This window comes from Piliocolobus tephrosceles, chromosome 18 (assembly GCF_002776525.5).
Source record: "Piliocolobus tephrosceles isolate RC106 chromosome 18, ASM277652v3, whole genome shotgun sequence".
Taxonomy (NCBI): domain Eukaryota; kingdom Metazoa; phylum Chordata; class Mammalia; order Primates; family Cercopithecidae; genus Piliocolobus; species Piliocolobus tephrosceles.
Window position 1 is genome coordinate 23,509,923 of NC_045451.1, and position 5,694 is coordinate 23,515,616.

The 5,694-nt window shown below is 39.4% G+C and overlaps 1 non-coding gene across 1 annotated transcript; it reads left to right on the top strand.

The window, feature by feature from the left end:
- Positions 1 to 204: 204 nt before the first annotated feature.
- Positions 205 to 402, top strand: LOC111546879. Its single transcript, XR_002732960.1, has one exon. It is a non-coding gene; the product is annotated as a small nucleolar RNA SNORA73 family (small nucleolar RNA).
- Positions 403 to 5,694: the final 5,292 nt, after the last annotated feature.

Here is a 5,694-nt window from a genome sequence, read left to right on the forward strand (position 1 = left end):
CATTCAGTAAGTACCAAGAACCTATTATATGTGAATCACTACATTATAAGAGACATAGTTTCTTTTGTACAGATTTTAATTTTAATAATTAATGTATACACAAAGTACATTAAAGAAATAAAACCCAAAGCTTCCAGGATGACGTTGACTTTCTATGGGCCTCGGAGAATGACTTACATTTGAATAAGAATCAAAGGAGAGATTTCAACGTGGATACCCTGGGAAGTCACTCTCCCCAGGCTCTGTCTAAACGGCACAGGGGAGCATATGGTCTCATCCCAGGATGTACAGTCCTTTGCCACAAGTTAGAGATGAAGCTGGGCCTGGTGTATGCACCTGAATATTCCTACAGCTTCTGAGTCCTGTGGACAATGACAGAGGAGACAAACCATGCAAAAATGTGTCTAGTATAAAACAAAACTTTAAAAGAAAGAATTATAGGAGGGAAGAATAACATTCATAGCAACTCTTGATATTTAGATACTAATTTGTAATTTATCATGAAATTGCATGTATAATATCTAATCTATCATCACAACTGCTCTTTAAAGCAGGTATTATTATTCCCATCTCTCAGAAGACAAAACTGCAGATTATAGTTTGAGTGACATGTTCCAAAAACATAAAATTAGGCCATGTGAGTGACTCAGTTATCAGAGTAATTGTTATTAGTTTTCTCTCAGATCCAAAAATATTCCCTGACTTGTTCATCATTGTAATAGTTTAATTAAATTAAAAGTTCAGGACATATAATGAAATTTAAACTAATGAAATGTAGAAATAAGGAAAGACTACTGATTAAATAATTCATTCTTCATCTAAACAGCCAGTTCCCCATTTTATATGATATAATTCTCAAAAATGTTATGGTCATGTCATTTTTCTGGGATGCATCACATAAGTGAGAAGGTACTTAACAGAGTATTTGGGTGTTGCTAAATGCATCTATGGCATACCACCTCTGCTTATTCCTATCCTAACATTATGAACAGTACTAAAGAAATACAAACTACAGTCTCTGCCCCAAAGAAACTTCTCATCTTCTACGTAGACATTTTCCCCTTTCATGAAAGAACTATAGTGACTTTAACTTCCACCTAAGAGCTCAAACATGGAAACATTTTACCAAGTTAAAAATAAGCAATTTCTAACATTATGTTAATTACGCCAGGATAAGTTATCAAGAAAAAAAGCAGTTGGTGTAAGCATTTTCTTTCCCTACTCCCATTTTGAGCAGAAGTTAGCATTGTATCTCCAAATGTCCAAGTTATCCTTATTCCCATGTCTGTAGGGGAAATGGAAATTTCCTTTCATGACTTTATCCTCCTCATCCCACTCTCCTTTGGACCTTGAGTGTCATTAAGTTGGGTAAAGAGAGGCAGAACATTGGCAATTTGGGGATGAAACTGTATAAGAACAACTGGATCCACCGGAAAGACAGAGATTCCTTAGAATTCCTCCAGCACAGAGAAGCCATCCACTCTCCAGCAATGGGCCACATCGTGGGCCACACTCCAGTGAGGAACTGCTATGGGGTGCTGAGAGGTAGACACTGGACACATGCACAGCACTGACCTTGAAGGCAGCAATGAGCTTCCCAATGGGCGTGACCATAGCCAGTTTTGTTGGCTGCTGAGAAGGACCCCTCTGCAGCCTCCTGGAGCAGCTGCCTGAGTGTTGCTGGAATACCAGCACTTGGCTAAAGGGACAACAGAAATAATGGTGACTCTAAGGAAGGAAATGTCCCTCAATTTTTCTCCCAGCACACACACAAAATCAGTATCTTTTTAAAGGTTCATTAACCTAGTTTCATTAGTCCGTTATGTGGGTGCTCAGGGCAAATTTAATTTCATAAGGACTAGAAACTCCACATGTGCCATTCCTTGCCCTCAAGTGTTGTGTGGTAGAGTCACCTACATTTACAGGCAGTTGATCCTCACAAATCAAGGATTTCCTATTTGGTGATTTGCCTACTTGCTAAAATTTATTTCTAATCCCAAAATCAATATGGGGGATACTTTTGCAATTACTCATGAACATGGTCAGAGCAGTGAAAAATTTGAGTTCTCACACTCACGTTTCTAGCTGGATCAAATAAGATGACACTCCCCCTTCTTGTTTCAGCTTTCTTACTGTAAACATGTGTCCTTTACATGGTCTATTTAGTGACACATTTTTTACAATTTTCTGCTTCTTGTTGATGATTTTGCTGTTTAAAATGGTCCCTAAACATACTGCTAAAGTGCTATGTAGTGTTTCCATGTGAAGGAAGGCTGGGATGTATCTAATGGAGAAAATATGTGTTAGATAAGCATCCTTTAGGAATGAGTTATAATGCTATAATGCTATTGAGTTATGACTTCAATATTAATGAGTCAACAACATATATTAAATATGGTCTCTTTAAACAGAAACACACATGAAGCAAGGTTACGTATTTACTGGTGGACAAAAATGTTGTAAACAGAAGCTTTCAGGAACTTAACCCTGTATTTCTCCTAAGAGCAATGACTTGGCATTTGCTGATTCAGTGTTTGTGGACTTTATAACTATCATGAATAATAAGAATCTACTATATTTACATATTCTTTGACTCAACCTATTATGTGCAAAACATCCCATTAAGCAGCAAAACAAAAATAGGCAATAAATTCTTCAATTTCCGCCAGATCCTAATATATTGCAACCATACCATGCACCACAGAACAGAATTCAATGCAGGTTTTCTCACTCAGGAAGTGTTTTGGGCCTCATGATTATTTCTGGAAGTAAAGGAGATAGTTATAAGGCAATCTCATTTATACAAAAGCTCTAACAAGAACCCTGAGGACAGCTCTGAGGATGTTTGTAGTGTGGCTTCAGTGTATTTGCGGTCAATGCTTCCTGTTATAAACACAGGACTCAGGCTTTCCAGGGGGCTTTGTGAGCATCTGATCCTGGACGAGACTTGGCATGTTGCATCCCAGCAAAGGAGTGTATGTAAACAGGTTGTAAAATAATCATCTTGAACCCTTCCAAATGTAGCAAGATTAACAAACAAAGAAAATGAACACACCTATGCCTATGAGAATGTTGCTTTTGCACCTGTATAAATTGAAAACTGATGAGTTTACAAAGTGAATGTGGCTAGTGATGACTGATACTTGACTTACAAGGGTGGAGCCAAAAATGTCAGCCATTTGCTATGGGGTCAACTTTAAGTTCTGGAGAATTTAAAAAAGCAATTGCAGAAAGAAGCAATTGCAGTCTTCAGGTGAGCCTCATGGATAATTGGGTTGAGTTCTAGCATATTTCCAAGACATGGTAGCAAAATTATAACTGAACAGTAAAGAAGTAGGCTAGAAAGTAAGCACCAGAAGGATGAGAATTTTTGGCTGTATTGCTCATCACTACATCCCTGGAGCCTAGAACAGAGCTTGGCATAAGGGAAGCACTCCATAAATACTTGTTAAACTAGGTCCATTTAACACTTGAATGTGTTGTGATACAAGTGCTAGTGTTTCTGGATATAGAGCATCATGTATCCCTGTCCTGCTTCTTATACCTATGTTATTTCTCTCCCCAGACCAATCTGTCCCAGTCTCCACTTTGCCCTCTAAGCAGCCAGTGATTTTAATCCCAGAAGAAACCAAGAGAAGAAGCAGAAGCTCCATTGCTGGGCAGAAAGTCACCAAGTACCCATCCAGTCCCATGACCTGGGCCTCTATTCCCAGTGGTCCTGCTCCTGACCACTTCCAGAAGAGAGTCTATTATTTCAGAGCAATCACACCTCTGCCATGTAGAGGACTGATTATTTACTTACAGGTAATTGGTAGTATTTTGCATAAGGATCTTAGCTTGTTTTAGCAAGGATGTCTTTGAGGTGATGGAGTTGTTGATTTTGTGGCTGCTAATGATATTTTTAAATTTAGAAATTTTTCCCTTTTATGTTTCATTACCCACTCAGAACCCAAATTTCTCTCCAGAAGTTTTAGGAGGCATTAGGCAGGCTATTTGGGATAAGAAGGCATGTTGTTCTATGCAGTTTTTCTCCATCCCCTATTTCAAGGATTCCTCCTTATAACTGAGTTTCTCTAAGCCTCTGTTTCTTGTCATACTTTTTTTTTTTTTTGCAGACATAGTCTTGCTCTGTCACCCAGTCACCCAGGCTTGTGTACGGCAGCACAATAATGGCTCACTGCAGCCTTGACCTCTTGGTCTCAAGTGGTCCTCACACCTCAGCTTCCCAAGTAACTGGGACCACAGGCATGTGCCATCACACCCAACCTTTTTTTTTTTTTTTTTTTTTTTTTGAGATAGGGTCTCACTATATTTTCCAGGCTGGTCTTGAACTCCTGGATTCAAACAATCCTCCTACTTTGGCCTCCCAAAGTGATGGGATCATAGGCATGAGCCACTGCACTGCACCCCTGTCATATTTCTCTGGGGCCAACCCCCTTGTCATGCAGGTGATATGACTTTGCTATGAATAAGTAAAAATTTACCATTTGCACTTATTATTCACTTGCTGTATGCTGAGCTCTTGAAGTGTACTTGGACTGAATTGTGTCTCTCCCAAATTCCCATGTTAAAGTCCTAACCTCTAATGTGACTGTATTTGGAGATAATCCTTTAGGAGGTAATTGAAGTTAAATGAGGTCATAATGGTAGAACCCCAATCTCACAGAGCTGGTTCCTTGTAAGAAGAAGAATGAACATCAGAGCTCTCTCTGTCTGCAATGTGAAGACACAGCAAGAAGGCAGCCGTCTACAAGCTAGGAAGACAGCCCACACCAGAAACCAAGTTGGCTGACACTTGGACTTCTCCACCTCCAGAGCTGTGAGAAATAAATTTCTGTTAAGTTACTCAGTCTGTGGAATTTTGTTACGGCAGACCCAGCTGATTTAAAATGAAGGGATTTTCTACTTTCTATGTAATTCAATAAGTTTACAGATTAATTACAGCATTAAGAGTTACAACCTATATGTCATAAGAGCATTAAAGCACACACAAGTCCTGTCATCTGCCATGAGATCTTATCTGTAGACCTCTCATCACACTCATCTTCAATTACAAAACCTCCAATTGTTGCAAAGTTCTCACCCAGACAAGATCTTGCATATGCTCATAGACAAGTTTTCTTGGCTACTACATGGAGCCTTCCTCTTTATTTCTTCTTGCCCCTCTCTGGCAATTTTCACAGTGCATCCTCCAGAGTTCACAGCCTGCAGCTGTCTCCCTCAAGTTTCCTTACAGATTCCAATGCTGTAGAAGCACTGGCATCTTTGAGGGTCCAAAATGGTAGGCGCCATGTTCTCTGGAATTCTCAGGCCACCTACCTACACCTCATCTTACTTCCAGTCTCCTTAATCACCTTCCATCCTACAGGACTCAGACATGGATCCATACTGAGTTGGGCCAGAGACAAATACAAATCTGAATCACAACATTCATGCTGTCTCCACATGGAAACCTTCTTTCTCCAAGAGCCAGGTTTCTTTCTGATTCCATCTTCCACTAGGTTAAGTTCTCTCTCAAGAGTTCCCTCACTTCTCCCTGCTACATTTAGTTGCATGTCTGGAGGTTACCAAAAGTTCAAATTATATATTGTTATGACCTTAGTTCATGCCTTTGAGATATATGTATGTGTGTGTGTGTGTATATATATACACACGCATATATATACACACACATACACATATATATACACACAC